The following is a 20,220-nucleotide window of genomic DNA, read 5'->3' as shown; positions in this document are numbered from 1 at the left end:
CTATTCGTCTCTGAAAATGTCAACACTCGGTAATTCTCGAAAACCAAGACACATTAACGAGCAGGGCGTAAATATGTTGGTGTTACAGAACAAGAAGCCACTTTTAACAGTTGATGACAATTTAAACTTTTCTTAACTTTACTTTTTAAATGTATGTAGCTGTATCAGCTGTGCTGATAGTTCATAGTTGCAGATAATTATCCATAAGTTGCTCTCCGAGTGGCTTATGTGCCTCCATAAAGAGCTGAGGCAATGCATTGCAATCTACTCTTATTTGGCTGGCGTTGAGCTTCACATGATTAATGGTTTGAAAGGATCCAGAAAAAAGGTCAAATGCAGCGTTGGGGACAGAGCGGCTATGCAGGGTAATTAAGACAAACATGATTAATAACCCCAAGCTGCCACTGTGTTCTGTAAACAAGATGCAGCCAGATGGGATGCGTTTTCTGGATATTATACATTAGTTTTCCAGAACATAAGGACACACCACTATTCAGTGCACTTTTAAATAAGCCTAATATTAATGTTGTTAAAACACTGTAATTGCTTGTGATGTATAATGAGAGTACATTAATGTAACAAACTTTATACCTCACTGACACTGTACAATTCATCACAAAGTAGCATTACATCAGTGACTACAGTAATGGAATAGAAAAGTCACTGGACTTAATTGGTTATTGTCTCCACAATATGAGCTGTAGATAACATGAGTAGAGTATAATAACTCTATCATGGAGACTTTTAAGACAAGCTGTGATTAAGTTCCTGAGTGAAACTCTCCCACTCTTAGTCAGTCCATTATCTCGCCTACTCTCCTCTCCCTCTGCCCACCAGCGTGACTGACAGTATAGAGGGATCAGGTCCAGCTTCGAGGGAAAGCGGGAAGACAGGTGTCAAAATGGTCCAGCAAGCAAATCTAACCCTCGCTAATCAGCACTGTTGTACCGCTACAATCCATGTCTAGTCTGCGACGCTCATTCCGTATGAAAAACAATTACAGCGTTTTGAAGTTGAACGCGCACTAACTCACCTGTCTCTTCTGATAAATTTAAAGTTGGAGCAGAGGGAGGGAAGAAAGCGATGGAGAGGGCAGTGGAAGAGAAGGAGAGAAGGAGAGAAGAAATGTTTAGAGTCGAATATATCGCTTCTCAGGTGTCCCAGAACAGTAGGGCAATTTACTGTATAAAGCTGTCAGGTACTTGATTAACAGCTCAAGTGAAGAAAGCAAAGGACACAGCACCCAGAGATATAACACCAGGTGAGGTCATAACACATAAAACACGAGGATGAAAATGATGTTTTGATAGAGGAAAGGTCTGACCTCTTGTTTCCAGCCCCATTTGTTAGGTTATTTTAAACCATCAACCAAGCTTTTCTGAATAAAAATAAACCAAATTCCAATAAGCACTCACCAGTTTGCAAGTTAAAAGACATTTCAAAGTATAGGTTTTAAACCAGGTTAAGTTTGGTTGACAGGTTTCCATTTTTAGGCTCAGATCTTTCAACCAAACTGACCCATGTTTAAACCTCAGTGTCTGTTCATCTACGACTCCTCACATCAGCGCTCTTAAGGTCGACTGTCTATCACTATGTATGTTATGATGCAGGTTCAAAAAATAATCTACAAATGTATCTATTATGTTACTAAACATGTATTAGGAGTGAAGGCTCGGTGAACATATGCAGTCTGAGATAACATACACAAAGACCTGCAGTACATAAAGAACAAAAATGAAAAGATAAAGTTAATTAACCATCAATCACTGAGAGCTTGTTCCCTTACTTCAAAGTTCCACGTGGGAGGAGGAGGATACGTGAGCTTCAAAGAAACTGAGATGGACAAGGCACCACACACTCATGTATTGAAATAATAGCTGACAAAGCTCCTCTGCATTTGTGTCAGTGTAATGCACAGTGGCACCAAAAGCAGCACCACTACCGCAGCTTCTGCTTTAATTTGTGGTGATGGGCCTGGGACTCTCTGCAGACCGAGCAGGCCCACTGATGCGGTCGGCAGTCGGCCCTGATGCACCGGCTTCATGGCAGATGAGGGAGGGGGAGCGATCGCAGTCAGTGGGCACTTGCTGAAGTAAGACCACAGTGACAGTTAGCAGCTGCGAGAACTTTCATTCTCACTCAGCGGGAGCCGCTGCTAAGTAAGAACGTTTGAGAGGTTTGACAGAGGGGTGTCGCAGCGCTGTGATTAAATGGCAACTATGTGCAGACCTCTGCAAGTGGCTGTGGGTGGACAGTGGGGTCTGAGCAGTCAGGAAGATGGTGATGTCATTTACTGGACTCTTTGAGCCACCGCTTATGTATTTGGTTTTTGTCCAGCTCGGTTTTACTTTTCCACTTTTCTTCCTGATTTTAAAGCATCAACATCTCAGAAATCTCACCTACTACTGTGTTAACTGTTCCAGTAAAGACAGGTTTTCTGCTGCCTATTTTTGTTTGATTGATTTTACCACACTCATAGGGCTGCAACCAAAAGTAAATAAAGCAAGTCCAAGTGATCATCACTGTGCTAGATTTCATTGTTCTTTTTGAGTCAATGCACCTGTCATTAAGACTTTCAGGTGTGCGTGACCTTTGTCCAAGTACCTGCTGGTAAATCTATATAAAATAATCAAAATGATGTTCAAAGCACTAAACTATGCTCCAGCATTATATGACACCAAAATCTCCATATGTGCAAACAAAACGGTTCTGAAAGTGTATAGATTCCTCTGAATCATTTACTTCTAGAACAAAAATCTGTAACACTAAGAGCACTGTAGATCATCAGGATATCATTCTCAGGAAAGTCAATAATATTGAATTATCGTGCAGCCCTATTCAGCAGCGTGTACAGTATACTATTATAGAACAAACTGCAGTTGACTACACTTCAGCATGAAAAATCCAACCCCCCGGGAAAAAAGCAATAAAAAAGCCACAACTCCCTGCGTGGGATGGTTTCACTTTCAGGGTCAGTAGAGTTTCCAAAGTAACAAGCTGAGCATATGCTGCAGCAGTTCCTCTAATGTCCCAAGAAAGACCCAATTAATTCATCAATCTGTACACCTCTGTCACTGCCTAGTGCATTTTAGCCCCTTGCCAGCAGAGCTCCATCCATTACCGGCCAGGTTGTTCAGCTCTCCCTTCAAACGGCCTGCCACACAGCCAGCCGGGGTGGTTGCTGGGTAATTACACATTGCCCTGACAATGCATGCAATTGTTTTCCTAGCAGTATATTACTTCATTGGTACTTCTCAATATGCCGTATTCTTTAAATATCACTTTTTTCACCGGACTCAGTCCAATCTCGACTCGTCTGTATATCATAACAGTCATTAATAACTGTCAGTCGGCAGCATCAGTTCAGCACACGGGCCGCCTCATTAGCATGGCCCAGCGTTTGTTCTGTGGAGAGGCTGATTATTTTCTACAACAGGCCAGGCCAATTACTTTAGTGCAATGGTATCACATAAATCAAAACTTAACAAGGTGGCAAATTTGAAGTTATCAGATTCCAAGAGACACTGTAACTAATATGTCACTGTCACAAGTGCTCTCTGCAGGTATGCCTCCACCCTACCAAATATATCATCCCACAGGATTTCAGAGACTTTTTCAAGGAAATTACCATATTCAGAAAAGTGGGAGTGCAAGTGGCATGAAAATGTAAACATGAAGTTCAAGCTCTGGGCAGTGGAGAGGGTGACGTGCATAGAAAGAGACCGATCCTGCTGTAATGTCTTTCCAGACCATCCTGGGCAATATAACATGTCAGCTTTCTCTTGCAGCTCAGACCTCTCTTTTTACTCATTACATGATGATGTTCATCCATCACTTCATGACAGCTACATCAAACCAACAACAAACATGCCAACCCAGCAATCTAAAATATGCTGACGCCAAACACAGACACATAAATACAGACCACTTTAGCTCGGCTCTGAGTCGCTTTTTTCCTGTTTTAAGTAGATTTTCCATCTACTGGCAACTCCTTCAACCCAGAATGTGTGATAAAGTACACTTCTGTCCGTTAGCCACTGACATGAGAGCAAGTGCAGAAGCTGTGTAAATGGGTTTTTGTTTGTTTGCCCTTGTTTCTTCCACAGGAGCTACAGTATGTGTAGCACGACAACCGGTTTTTACTTGCTGTAATTTAGAGAGGGATTACCTCTCACTAAAACATTCACCTCATCTTGATGTTATTTGCTCCATTTGTTTTCTGCCGTTTGCAGTACTGCCTCTGTTCATTTCTCATTTTTAAGCGAGGATTGATGACAGATGGACGCAAACTCAAAGTTTCTGATCTTTAGTAGAAGTTATGGAGCGTTATCTTTGGCTGCTGCTCTGGCAGCACTCCCATGGTGATGAAGGATTAACCACCGCAGCTGTCTCTTCCCCAGGATGATGCAGTGCACTGCTCCCCGACACGACAGCATCACTTAATCTTAATGTCCGCTACTTCAGAGCGGCCGCACAGGACAAAGCCAATCAGCATCACATGCCATGGGGATGGACCTACAGCTTGGCCCTGGAGTTTCTCACCCTCGCAGGCCTATTCATCAACTTCAACCACACCAATCCCAGAGTCCTCCTCTCGTAAACCACAGCTGAGCCAGCCAGTGATGTATTGGACAACGAAGGGGGAGCCGGCGCATGCAAGAGAACACTTATCAGATTGCACATTATGCACTGCTTTGTGTTCCTGAAAAAAGAGGGAAAAGAAGTAATGAATGCACTCAGCCTTCCTTCAGCTCAGACCACCTATTTACTGTGTTTAAAAAGATATCTGCTCAATAGTGCTCTAGCATTAAGGATGGGGTAGATCTAGAATAATGATCACTGTTCATTTAGATAAATTGCACTCAGGGAATCCATTTGTAAAGATCTGAATTCAGCTGGAAGCACAGGAGGGGATACTTCATTTGTTCGGCATCCTCCCAGTAACCACTGCTGGGCTTATAGGATGTGCAAGCATAGCTATACAGAGAAAGGTATCCCATAATCCCATACAGAGTGCAGAATTTATGATATAAGACACACAAAGACCAAATGCAAAACACATGTTACTCGCTAACTTGAAAGCAACAACATGCTGCTTTCTGGTCATATGATATTAAACATGTAATACTGTTAAAAATGGAATATAAATCAAGACATCAGTACATGGGGGGAGCATGCAAAACAGAACAGATCTTGCAATATCAAAGAACAAAGTAAGAACAGATACAGTTAATCCTTTAAAGTCAAAGAAGTTTGATCAAGAGATGATAATAAAGAAAAGCTGTAACTCTGCCATATCGTGACCCAGCCTTATAATGTAAAATTATGCTAAAAATATCAGGATGATAGCCTTCCCATAGCAATGCAAGTACTTCGCCAACACCAGCCATCAAGCCCCATTCCGAACCCGATAATAAAGAGATGACACTTTTATGATACCATAATTAACAGCGCTCTAGGATGAAATTAAATCAATATGCCCATCTAATATCATTTTCTCTAGTTATGCAAATCAAACATTCAAAGCCCTTGGAAAGTGATATGAATTGCTTTCACATTTCAGTTCACACATATTATCATATCAGACCTCTTGGGTTTGATGACATGGAGGACGGGGAGAGACTTAACGATGAAGACTGTGCTGAGGAGAAGAAAGCGACTGACTGCTGATTAGCTCGCAGAGACAACAGGATGATAATGTGAGTGCTAAATTAAAACAATTCTACTTTTTTTGAAAATAAAATTGGAATCGCACAATCAAGTTGGTGACCACAGAGTGGAGAGAGAAACCTGCAGAACGAAAGCCTCTCAATGAAACACAGAGACACTTCTGCTGCAGAGTTAGAAAATGCATTCCTACATCATAATGGGATAAATTATAACTTTTAATTCCCCAGAACACATGCTAGCACCCGTTTTAGCATCCTGTGCCTCTGCAGTAGGAGGTGAAGGGAAAGTGTACGGCCTTTCCCTTTATGGATATGAGACAAAAGGGAGGCTGTGATGGCTGGGCACAGACAAGGCGAGCAGCGGTGGAGGGAGAGCCTAATGGCCGTGATTAATGACAATGGGCCAGAGGAGAGCTGGGACACAGGCGCTACATACATCATCCCTTCTCATCAGTCTCAGCGCCTCTGTGGCCTCTTCTCTGCAAACCAGCACACTACAGTAAAAAAAAACATCTCATCTGCTCTCAGTCAGCAAACCACGGGGAAGCTTCTTGAGCAATTTTTTGGGGCGTCATACTGTAGGTGATAGCTGAGCATGTAGAAAAAGATATAATGAGTAAAAGGGAGATGGTTTGGTGTGTGATCACTCATGTTTTTCATAAACGCAATACTTCCTGTGCTTAAGTCACATTTCCAAGGTCTAATCATCCATATGGAGAGAGATGAATTATTGGCTATTTGTGAATAGAAGTGATGATGAATGGTGCTGCATTTATCTGCATAAGTAACTGAAGGGCCTGGAACAGAGGTACAGTTGGCTATAATAAACAGAGTTTGCACTTGGGGGCAGCTCTGGTTTTTATGTGACTGTGAATAGACATTATGTGACCATCATCAGTTCGCTTCCTTCCCTTGAGGAGAGGACAAGAAGTAGTAGTACTTGCAAGAGTTTTGGAGTTTAAACTCTGATCAGGCTCACCACCATTAATGTAATCAACTTTACAAAGGGTTTAGTTATGACCAATTAATGGACAACTTTCTTATGGGAATTATAACACTCTCAGGGACTTGCAGTTTTAATTAGCAGGCACCTTGTTATATCCTTGTTAATGCTTTCAACTTCTTGAAAACATGGCAAATTAATCCCCAATTATCACCACAGGCAGATTTGGCCATTATACAAATGCCTTCTGCCTAAAGTGATAAAAAAATATCCCATATGTAAAAAGTTTAATCTGTATTCTATAATGAGAGCAGCATGTCAATACTGTGTACTGCTGCTGCAGACCACCACTTGTCTTCAGGACAAACTGCTTTATGATGCTGATTTATGACAGGATGGCTCATCTTTTACCCAAATTTCAGCTTTACACTCTGCACACCTGAGCAGCTGTGCCAGTTACAGCTGACCAAACATGCTGGGTTGTTTCACAGGTTTCCTATATGCTCAAAACAGCAAATGATATCAAAAGAATTAATACCCAGAGGAAGATCAATACCAGGACAGATGAAAAGGAAACCTCTAGCACCCAGACTCCTCAGCTTTCTAGCATATTATTACCAGACTGGAATTCATTAAAACTGTGAACGAATGTTGTTTTCCCTCAGGGTTGCTGAATTTATTAGCAGAGTGATTCTGGTTTTACATTTGAACCCAAAGTAAAGTAATTCCTACCCTGCAAAGAAACATATGGAACACTATTTTCTCACACTCTGCAGCGATGACTGTATTGGACAAAGCACTAGTCGAGATAGTTTACAAGCAGCACATTTTCCCACAATTCATTCTGGAGATTTTGTAGCCTAGGAAATTAGCAAACATCAGAGCAAGTTTGAATTCCTGCACTGAAACACTCCCAGGAGAATGTTTTTTAGAATCTACCTTTATCCCCTCCTGAGACTGTTTAGGCAAATGCTACTTTAAAACTCCCCAGGAATCATTTCTAATTTTTACCCTGAATTCTTGTTTAACTTTGGAAAATGAGCTGACAGGTAATTAGCCATTACTACCGTCATCCATGTTGCAAAAATGTTTGTTACTGTCAATGGTTAGAATTTAGCTTTCCCCTCTTCCCTCCCTCTCTTATTAAATGCTTGATGCACAAACAAGGCATCTTGTGCAAAAACAAGGCATCTTTTGTCTCACCAACTGTTTTCACTTATTTTCGATGGGTGCTGTGTATAATTAATATCTCAGCAGTGCCGAGGGTTGTCATTTTTCAAATGGTTTCCCTGGAAATGTTCTACACCTCTTAATGGCCCTACTAATGCTGTAGCTGTCATGTCTTGGACAGCTGCACTTTTACAAGACAAACTCAGCTGTGCCACGGGCTTCTCCGGGGACTTACTCAAAGGCTTAGAAGCTGGTGCTGCCAGCTGGTGATAGTACACATAACATTTGATTAATCTTTACCTTGTGTCCATGACTGGTGAGTCACCTTCCAATGGTGTCCCTGAGGTACCAAATATTTTTGCTATTTTATGATGGATGACAGATTGGCCAAATGTCCCCAAATACAAATGAAACCACAAGCACTTACAGGCGGACTCCACTGTGCCCAAGCACAGAAATGAGATGATTTACACATTTAACATAACCATCAAAAAGGTATTTTGTTGAATTTGTGTATACTTTAGCATATTTTCATGAATATTTGTAAATATGTCCATTTTATATTTGAATTTAGCAGTTGTATGGGCTCTTCCAAAAGTCCTGTAAAGCAGTTGTTGCCAGTCTAATGAGTTGTAGAACAAATCTGAGGACAAGATCGTAATCAACTTAAAAAAGAGGAAGGAAAAATACTACAAAATATTACACACAGCACATAGCATGTCACGTGCACCTCGAGCAAGACTCGCGTACGTGTCTATACCCGGCGTGTGCTCACTCATCCATTGTAAGCTCTTGGAGTACAAAAAGTGCACAGAAGAGCGTACAGAAACACCGTAGAGGAGGAAAACTATGTCCAAATCTGTGACAAATAGTACACAATAAGGGAATTACTGGCTACACATGAAATGCATGTAGCATATGTACAGTGTATCCAACCCATGTTTTACTATGGGTTGGATACCAAAACAAACTACACACACTTGAAAAGGAACTAAGTGCTCAATAGGACTGATTTAACAGACATTCTTTTGTTTCTATTGCGCGTTACAGCTGTTTATATTTAGAAAAATGCTCTTTTTAATATGGTTTTATTTTTAATTACAATTTAATTTTTCACTAAAAAATAGTTACATGTCTTTGCATGCTCTCTTTACAGATCTTAGAAAGATAGGAAATTGGAATTGGCCAAAATCGGAATTGGCAGGTCAGGCTTCATTTGGCCAAGAAAACTGCAATCGGTGCATCTCTAGTTTTTATCATGGCATGCTAGAGAGTTTTGAAATAATTTGAGAGGAGTCAACACAACTCAGACATATTCAACCTGTTAAAAGTTTTGGAAAACTTTGAATATTAACTATTTGAAGTTTTGACATTGCTTTTTTTAGCACGTCATGCTAAGTGAACAATCACGGTACCATCTGAGAGATAATGTATAGAAGTACTTCGGATTTTGCACCAGAGAGGTAAAAGTCCCTAATAAATGTGAGCATGGTTGCCACCCTTTCAAAAAAGCAACATCAAATCTGATCTCACTTGCTAGCTTGTCACTGAGGCAGTGTGAATGAACTGAACAACATATTTTACATTTAAGCTACATATGCTGCACCCATTCAAATAAATTACAGGGTTAGTTAGAGTGAGGGTCAGGGTTAGTTGTCCCTCATACAAACTTTTATTTATTTATTTTTTTTAAATCTCGTGGCCCTATGAAGACTTTCAAACTAATAAAATGTAATAGCCAAAAGGATCAGTTAAAATAACAGACATAATTCATTTCCTGTAGCTCCCTTATAGCTTGTATTATATACACATTCAAAGAAGATATTCATACACACATGTTTGGCTCACCTTAAAAGTGAGAAGTAATAATGAAATAACTGGGAAACCCAGTCTTAAATTAAAATTCAGGGTTTGTTTTCTTTTCTCAGGGTCCAAACAGCATGCTCTCAGCCATCAAGCAACAGATCCATAATGCCAATGCTTAGGAGAATACTCAAAACAACTCACAGGCAGTAAACGTGGAAAAACAATGATTCTCACATAGATTTATGACCATAACATCCTTTGTGAACCCATTTACTTTCTAACAATCCTCTTTGAAATAGTATTAAGTGATATATTTAGCCTTTCACACATGCAGTCCTGAGGAAAGCTCTGCTAACATTCCTCCAACAGAAAAACTAAAGATCTACTGCAGTCAAGATATGCCAGTCGTGATAAGTAAATCGGAATGATGTGCTATAATCACTGGGTAGGCACAAGTGCTGCTATTTTCTTCATTTCAAACACTGTCTCTCTATTCCTTTCCTGAAAGCAGACATTGTTGACAGAGATGGCTGAGATGGTTATCATAATTCGTGCGAGTTCAACTCAAGTTCAGGACAAACACTTGACAACGCTTGTTACTTCCTAATGAGATGACACAATGCAGATAAAACCACTGTCTGGACATGTGGATCATGCATGCAGTGTGTGTATGAACAGAGATGGGATGATGGAAATAAAGAATTCATGGTAACTCCCAGGACTTTCTCGAGGTTAGAAGACTGTGCAGTAGTGTTTTTTATAAAGGAAGCACTATGTTATCTTGGGACATGAGACACCAAAAACACATTAGCAAGTTTGCATTAAGGACCCAAACCTTGAAAATGTCCCTCTTGAGGTTTGAACTAGCGATTTACGTCTCTATCTTTGTTTGAAGCACAGCATGATGGTGGCCCTTCAACCCCCATTTTCCAGAAGCTTAGACCTAGTTGTTTGATGAGGGCTTATCCCTCAGCTGACATATTATCGTTGGACAGGCCTCTGGCTGCGCCAAAAGAACAAGCTATGCAAAGGATTAGCCTGCACACTCATGCTAATGCAGTCAAACTGTCAGAGAGATCAAAGGCACTCACTCCAGATTAAGCCCAATTAAAGTAGGTGGCCCTACACAAATTAATAGCTGGAGCACTCACCTGTTAAAAGGAGGGAGAACAGCAAGAGGCTTTGTTCTCTCTGTCGAAGTGAGAAAATGCCTATGTTCCTGCTGTCAGTTAGTTATGTGTTATGGCAAGCAGTCAGCAAATAAAATGATGTTTCAGGAGGTTATGTAAAACTACTGTGTTTATTACTTTACTCTGCAGTTACACCCACATGAACTCAAACTATCAGAAGTGAGCAGTTATGTCCAAATGCTAACATCACAGTTGAGATTGCTCCCTTTAATAGAGCAATTTAAAATAATTGGCACTTCGCTTCAATGCCACCTTCCCATTAAAGGACTTTGATTTGGCTTTTACAGGGCTGTACATTCTGTTACGCAGTGACCATACCCCATAGAGTGCACAGCAGCTGTCAAAGCTTATATTTAAGCTACAGTGAGAGCGTGTGTCCTCCTTATAGGGTCTGTTCACCCAAATTATAAAATATCCAATTGTCATTGTCTGGTAATATCTACTGTAGCCATGCTGATTGATTTGGTTCTGTGGGTCAATGTTTTAAGCTCAGCCTGTTAGTTTTTTGCCACTACACAATATAAAGGAAGCAAATGAAAGTTAAAGAACTCAACAGTAGCATCTATTTCCAGAAACAATGCACTAGTTACTTGTAATTTGCATATCTTATTATAACTACAAAACAATGGTCTCTGGATGGCCCAGATTTAACAAGAACACTGTTTCCAGTTACACACTTGAAACTCAGTCTGAACATGGTGTTAGGCTAGTGTCAACAATGTTCAGTGGCCAATAAATCAAAATCTCATCACATGAAACCAATGACTTTAGACAACCAGGGCTGAACTGGCCCTTTTCTTTTTTATTCCTAAGATCTACATGATCCATTCTCAAAAATATTTCCTGCCAGTAACACAGACACAAAGAGACAGAGAGCTTGTTGTAGTGCAGAAGGGGTTAATAGCCTCAGTTATTACAGTAATGTGAACATCTCAGTCTGAGGAATCTGAAGCACAGCTGGTCAGATGCAGGCTGCGGGTCATCTAAGGGCCAACGGAGGCTCTGCTGATCAAGGCCTCCGCTCTCGACAAGGGGATGAATGATGACTGCAGAGTAAATGCCAAAAGTATAAATTTCATCCCACACTGACCCAAAGCTCCTCTAAAGTTTATTTACATTTTCACATAGCATCTACCCTCAAACATCAGTGTCAAAGGATCTGAATTAGTGATTGCAGTGCGTGTGCTCTCACATTCCCAGGAAAATTTATTTCATTCCGACTTGTCCGTTGTGAGTGCCGCTGAGGAACCGACTGAAATGATCTTTCATTAACTTGTCTTTTCCTGTTACTCGCTCTGAATCTTGCTTTTGATTTGATCCAGAAGAGCTGAGCAGGACACGGTGCACTGTCAAAACCCTTCTTCAAATACAGCTTTGTTCCATCAACCACAAATGCTAATTAGTGAGTTTTGCTTACAAGACATATATATGCATATATGTAAAAAGAAACTGAAGTCAGACACCTTTTTACATGTGGAAAATAAATAAGTAAGGTCAGCACCCCATTGCTAACTTTCCACTAGGCTTTGCAGAGAGCTCTATTTGAGGTGGATGCTTAGAGTCAACTGTGTTTGGACAGTCATGGGGTGGAGCTGCCAAGCTTTTAACTGCTCCAGAGAACACAACCCACCACAGAGAAGCACATAGGAGCCCCTCTGTCCTGAGGCTGGACACAAACTATCAACTGAGAGAATGACAGAGAGAAGTACAGTGGGATTTATTCCTGCACTGACCTGGAGGCTAATAACACAGCAACTAAAACTGCCCTGAAGATTATTGTGGCGAGACTCTCTAAAATAGTTTCATCAGGTCTATGCTCTAAAGCTGCAAGAGATGAATATTATATATTTTATTCCAAACATTTCCCAACTCTCATGAATGGCAGATGAAGCAACACAGCTCACAAAAGCAGATTTTTTTTAACTTCCTGTCAAAGCAGGAAAATATATACTAAAATTTATGTTCAGAAGAGGTGGAAAGTCATTGCTTCTGTTTTGTGGCGTGGGAGGCACAAGATGGCTAATTTCAGAGAATGAACATGCTTAAGTTATTACTGCAGGAAGGCAATCTGTCAGAGGGAGGCCATGTTGGCATGTTGCATACCGCTGCTGAGATCACAGAGTCAGATTCTGCTTGCAATTACTGCTGAAGGACCTTGGTCACAGGCAGGCGGCCATTAATCCTGCTTCTGGCCCTGGACACTTTGACATGGCAAAATTTCCACTGTCCTCTGTGCCACAGCTCTGGGAAACATGCACCACAGTGACCAAATCACACCAGTGGAGTAATTGATGACATCATTAATGTAATTAGGTTCACTTCAGCTAGCAGTATGTTATGACCTCCTTTGTACTGTGCAAATTTATGGGGGATATGAGACCACTATGCTTTAACGAAAGTTAGTAAGCCGAAAAATACAAAAAAATAAGTCGTGATTTTAAACAGCAGATGTGATACTGGATCTTTCGAAGAAAATAAATTAAAGCAAACTCACATTTGACTCACATTTAATAAATTCATTACACTTAGCTACTGTAGCTTGCAGCCATGACCATGACACAGAGTTAATGCAGTCCAGTACAACAGTCCTCCAATAAATCCTCCCTTCATGAAGGTCATAATATTCAGTTTGTGTTTAAATCGTTTTGGAGAAGTGCCGATTCACCTGCGTGATCATTTTGGATGATGTAGTTTGTGGTGCTGTAGTTTAAATTTCTATTATGTTGTCCACCCTATTTGTATCAGTGAAGGCAGAGCGAACAACAGAAGCACCTCTCTGTACAATACAGCACAAACTACAGCCTCCAAAATGATCACACAGTTGAATCAACTGCTCTCTGACCAAAAACACAGTTTTATCACTGTCATGAAAGAAGGATTTATTGCAGGACTGCTGTACTGGACTGCATAAGTTTTAGCCTGGTGTACCTAATAAACTGAGTGTATGTAAGTATATAGGACTGCACTAACAATAGACTCTCTCAAGAACCTCTACTCATTCTTTGTTCCCTTCACAAAAGCATTTTGTTTACCACACAAAGAGTGTGGTTTCATCTGAGTGAAAGCAACAGAGGCATGTTGAAAAGAAAAGGGCTTCAAAAGAAGAGATTCATCATCATGTGTCGGCCCTCTCCCCCACGCTACACCTACACATCACTGTGATCAGGTCATTTAGCAGTTTAATGTGGTATGACATTTTATCCCCACCTTAAGCATCTTAAAGCAGTGTGTTGTGCACAGACTAATTTCAGTGTCAGCAAACGCCTCAGTTTAGATGAAGAAAAAGTAACAGTAAACTTCCTAAACACTGAAAAATGTTGACAATACTGGCTCTTATGTCGCTAGACAACTGAAAATTGAAAGCTTTAAAGAGGATGATGTTAGTTTCTTTAAAGAAAAAAACAGCAGTTTCCACTGACAAATTAGAAGCTCTGAAGAGGATTAAGTTCATTTTTCATACTTAACATACTTGTACTTTTCACACATATCAATAAAGGAAACCAGCCATTTGCAGAAAAACACAAATGAACCTGTAGAAAACACCAGCACATCAAAATCCACTTGACATTCCACAAGCTGGGGCAAAAAACATTTTGTTATGCGTGCAAATATCCGCATAGAGGCTCGTGTTATGCCATAGCATCTGTGTCCGAGCTGAATAACTAGCATGACTTCCGTGCAGATGGTCACAGGATGTGACCACCTCCTATCGCCTGTTCCCATCCATCTCCCAGTAAATGGCTCCTTTGACACCCAGCGCCTGCTTTTTGTCCAAAATGCCTCACATGATTGTCACCATTTTGAAAATAACACATGTAAGGATAGATGAGCATAAGCCCCTTTTTTGTATCCAAAGTTGCAAAATATCCCACAAGAACTTCTGACCCATTTGTGGCAGGCTACGAGTCATGAGTTAGTCCTCTTGATATTGTGCCTTTCAAATATTAATGTCCAACTGCCCTTCTGCTCAACAGCTAAATCAGATTTACAACTATTGTCAAAGGCTGGGATGACAGATAAATTAATCTTCCCTTCATGAGTTTACATCTTGGGCATCTGGACTGCTGATCTTGCCCTAACAAGCGCAAAGGTCTTGGTGAGCTGTCTTTTAATGTTGATGTGTTCATAGCTGGAGATGAATGGCTCTTGTCATAGGAATCTATTTATACAGCAGTTATATAGCAGCGCCACAAGATCCAGGACGTTGTACTTCCCTGAGACAAACACCAGCATCTGTTAGAGAAAGTCAGCAAATGACACTTCTTTGGATTTGGAGCCATGTTCAGTGTAATGTGTGCCAGCTACTGTGAGATGTTTTTCTTCAACAAACAATACTGTAAAATACAGTATACAATTTGGGCTTCCCTTCTTTTATTCTAGAAAATGCTTACAAATGTTTAGGTTGGATCTGGATACGACAATGCAGCAAAATGCAGTGACAGAAATTCATGTTGGTTTCCTGATGACTGCCATAATTTGTAGAACACATGTTGTCTTGTAACAGTAGGACCTTGCACAAGTGTGATTTATGTGATTCTAGACCAATGAACACATTTATTCAAAGTCTTACTACAGTCACATTTTATGTGTTATGTATATGTGGTTGCAGCTGCACAATATGTTTGTGAATACACTGCAGTGATTTGCTATGATAATGTATGTTGAAGCCACACCTACAAAATACTGCCAAAGAAGACAAAAATACTTTATTTGGGCTATTCTAGAACTGAAACAATTAACTGATTAGTCCATCAACAGAAATATATATTGAATCTATTTTGATAATTGATTATTTCAACATAAATTCGGGGGGAGGCAAAAATTTGCAGATTTTAGTCTCTCAAAAGAGAAAGATTGCTCCTTTTCTTTGCTCTACCATAATGCATTGGTATAAAAGTTTGTTAGGTTTAGTTAGAAATTCTGTCTTGGTGGAAACAGGTGTGTTTTGTACGGGCAAATCATTTATACTTTATGGTGTTAAGTTGCAAAGTAAGTTATGTTATTCATGGTTAATATATTATTTTGTAATCTGTAATAGAAAAGCTAACAAACCAACAGAGATTTAGTTATATCTTTGATAAAGGTTCACGTGTTTGACTGTCTAATAAGTCAGCCACAACCTAGCAACGCAAAACTAGTTCATTTCACAACTCAGAACTGTTCTAATAAGTATTAGTAAAGTATTATCCGTTAATAAAGCCACAATAAAGTTACAATAAAGTAAAGTATTATCCGTTAATAAAGCCATTAGTTACAATTTACACAGGGAGAAACCTAACTAGAGCAGCTCCAGACTGCATCTAAGAGGTGGTGCTTTCTATCACACAATGTCAGACATATTGAGAGATATACATGCTCCTGTTAGGATCAGAAAGACAGGACCACCAGGACTGGAGAACTCCAGCTTATCATTGTCGGCCCAGCCTCCTCAGTACCTACCACACCTCCTCACCCCATCACATGAATCACAGCCACCACCCTTCACTGCTTCTGCAACAAAAGATTCTTCGAGGTCATGCTCCTCTTCTTTGCGGCCACCACAGCGCATCAACAGAAACAGACGAGAACCACTTAAGACAAGCACAGCCTAAGAGCAGCTTGTAATGAAAGGACGTCCATTCAAATAAATTAGCTATTCAAGGGTGTAATAGTGTTTCTCCTGGTCTTAAATTCAAGGTGATGGTAAATTAATTTAAAAAAAAAATCAAAGGATTTGACTTTCCTCATCAAACTGGGTAACGGTCTGCATTGATGATAATATGCCTGAGCTTTAAGCTGCACATCCTTTTATATTCATCACCCCAAGACCTCTGTGGGGGTTTAAAACTTCAAACAGTACCTCATGAAAAAGTCAGGAGGTGTCAGACATGTGTTCCCCCACTCCTTGCCCCCAACCCAGGCTGGCTTGCCAAACACCAAAGGCCAGAATTGATTTTGTGTGAAGCAGGACCAGCTCCGCCCCCATCGGGGATCACCTGCCTAACCCCTGCCTGTGGCTCTGACACAGCACTAACAATTAGGAGAATGACAGCAAAATATAAACGAGCTATCTGCAGTTTTCAGGGTAAATATAACTATTACGATGTGTACAACTGTAGGGCGTGTTTTGTGTAATCCTCTCAGAACATCTGAGGGAACTTAAACTGTCACTGTTACATTTTTCCACTATCATTCCACATGAATGTTCCTTGTGTATGAGCTAATAAAGTGAGGTTCATGGAAGATTCACGATAGATTATGTGAGATAGGAGCACTGTCCTGCGACTCGACAGGTTTTAAAGTTAGTCCAGCTGTACACAAAAGCAAAGATGATTATACAAGAGCCAACGGAGATAAAAGTCTGAGGTAGCTTTATTGTATAATAATCTAGTTACAATGCCCTTTAAATTAAACATTGCTTCCCGTTTGTATGCATTTACTAACCCTAGCAGGCAACAATAACAGTTCTGATTCTCATCTCTTTGCATTTTTGATTTTTTTTTTAAATGCACCTGATCAACATCTGATAAGTTTTTATAAATAGATCTGAATTCTGAGGGTGATCTGGATTTACACATCCGAATATACCTTTGTTCATGGGAGACATTTTGAATTATCATAACAGGAAAAGCACAGGTTTAACGAATAACATTGTTGAAAACTAATAAGACTAAAAATGGCTTTGTTAAGTGTCCTAGAAAGCCCTGTTAGTGAGCTACACTGTGTATTAGCAGGACCCTGGAACTCGAACAGATGACTGGGATGACAAGCCAAAATTAATGTAATGACTTACACCTGTGCTTTTCCTGCAATGACATATTAAACTGGCTGCAGCTGAAAAGACCTGTTCTGTACTTTCTGCATTTATATTTGCTCTGAGAAAGAACATAAAGATTTCCTATAAAGGATATCATCCTTTATTAGGACTTTGGTCTCTTTAATCCCTTACTTACCCATTTACTTAAACCAGTGGTAAAGAGTCTGGGGGTGATCCTGGACAGTAATCTATAACTTGACAAATGGTTGTAAAAACAAGCTTTTTTCCGATTCGGCTTTTTGCTAAGGTAAAGCCCTTCCTCAGTCATGAGAATCTATAAAAGATCTGCTTTTATCAGTTCAAGATTACACTACTGCAATGCACTGTATGCTGGAGCTAATCAATCTTTCCCTTCCGGTCGGCAACTGGTACAAAACGCTGCTGTTCGTCTTTTAACCAACACCTCCAACATTTAACCCCCTATTCTTTAATCTCTCCATTGGCTTCCATTCATTTTTTAAAATGATTTTAAAATTTCAATGTTTACTTTTAAAGCCCTTAATGGCCTGGCCCCTTCCTACCTGACAGAACGTCTAACCCCCTGCAAGCATAACCGAACACTCTGGTGTACTGGTCACTTTCTTTTAGAAGTCCTGAGATCCAAATGTAAACAATGGGATGATTGTGCCTTTTCTGTGGCTGCTCCCAAATTGTGGAACACTCTACTATTTCACCTTATGTTCTATCAAAGACCTGGCACTTGTTAAGCACAAACTAAAGACCTACTTATTTACACTGGCATTTACTTCCCAATAGTGCCCTAACATTTTCTTTTTGACTTAACCTGCTTTTATCTCTGAATTTGTCAACTTATTTTATTTCATTTTATCTGCTCAATTACTTTATTTTATTCTAATATTTTATCTGACTGGTCTAAAGCACTTTGGTTGACATCCAGTTGTTTTAAAGCATTATACAAATAATGGTTGATTGATTGATCGGATTGACTTACTGAGGTTAACGGTAACTCATCAAAGAATTGTAGAGATTTGGGAACAAAAACGTTTTGCACACAAAAAGAGTAGGTAAGTTTGGGCTTGGGGGGCTTCTAAAGATTGACCATGGACCATCCTGGTAGCTGACCGCAACGTCTACAATTTAAGGCTTGCCTGGGAACTTTACAACATCCCCTCATCTCTCTTTTTTGCCACATCTATAAAGCACTTTGTGTAATAAAGGGAAAGAATCCACCCACAATATATTTTATCAAATGAAACAATCTGTCTTGCCCTGACTGACCTCTTTTGTAGATATTACTGTGATGATACAAAGTAATTATTACTGATAGAAATGAATGAAAAAGCAAGCTGCATGAATCGTTTCGAGTTGAATTATCCTTTAAATAATGGTGTCTGCCAAGTATAACAGGACAAGTAAGCCCATGTGTGAATGACTCATACTTCACTAAAATAACAACAACCCATAAACACATTACTAAATCAAGGCTGAAAATAAAATTCTAATTACCAAACTAATATTTAATAATGTGTTTAAGTGCTAGGATCACAGCTGTGTGCTATAATAAAGCACCCATAAAAACAATTTAAAGCAGTTGATTTTAAGCATTGGTGTTAATAGATTTGACAGGCTTATTTTCCCTACTACCTACTATAGATGTGTCATTTATGTGAAAAGATTGCGATATTTGTCTGCAGTAAATGACTTAATAAAAGCCCCTGTGAAGTAGAAGAGAAGTATACTGTATGAAAAGAAAAAGCAGCCATGAATGTGTTTTGGAGGTTTCAGGAGTCTGGCGTCTATGTGTGACACATGACTTCCTAATTTTTAACAGTTGGCACTTCAACAACTGGCTTCATGTCAATCTCCCATTCTAATGGACAGCCACAAACCTGACAGGCCATAAATCAGAGGAACTATAGAAAGCCATTAGTCCAGGGATACACAATAAAAAGCAGTAATGGTCTCATAAAGCCTGCAATACCACAACAGACATTCTGATTCTGTCCTTTAAGGGCTGCACAGAGCCTCGGATGAGTGAAAATAAGGACGCCATTTTTCTTTTGTACATTGCTGCCTGGGGTCTCGTGCCTGTGATCAATGTACAGTAAGATGCACTGCGCTGAGAGCTATTTATTTACCCTGTACTCCAACTGAGTGACTATTAGATGAGAACACTGTGATTATGAAGTGCTTCTACTGAGCTCCATGTTACAGATGCCTCATTTATTTCCTGTGAGCCAGTTGTAAAAGCTATATGTGCTCAGATAACAGGTTAAAATAACAAGAACTGTTTATATTAGTTGTTAAAGTGAGTGCGATTAGGTCCTCAAATTCTGTTACAGCCATATTAAAGGGACAGTTCATCCAAAACACACTGATACTGTACATTTTCTCACTTTAGCCACAGATCTAGTGTTATCTAGCACTGGAGAGAGTTTTAGGCTTAGTAAACACTAGCATCACTATGCTAACAAGCTCACGTCTATATAATGTCACCATCTTAATTTAGCAAGTTAACATACTAACAACTGCTAATTATGATTAAACATAAAGTAGAGCTGAAGCTGATGGCAATGTCATTAGTAGGATTGATCCTCTGGGGACCATGAATTTCTGTACTAAATTTAATGACAATCCAGTAGAGAGAGATTTAAATCTGGGCCAAAGGGGTGCACCGACACACCC

Source organism: Monopterus albus, unplaced genomic scaffold, assembly GCF_001952655.1.
Source record: "Monopterus albus unplaced genomic scaffold, M_albus_1.0 scaffold69.1, whole genome shotgun sequence".
NCBI classification, from domain to species: Eukaryota; Metazoa; Chordata; class Actinopteri; order Synbranchiformes; family Synbranchidae; genus Monopterus; species Monopterus albus.
The sequence above is the reverse complement of the archived record's forward strand: the minus strand, read 5'-3'. Positions refer to the sequence as shown.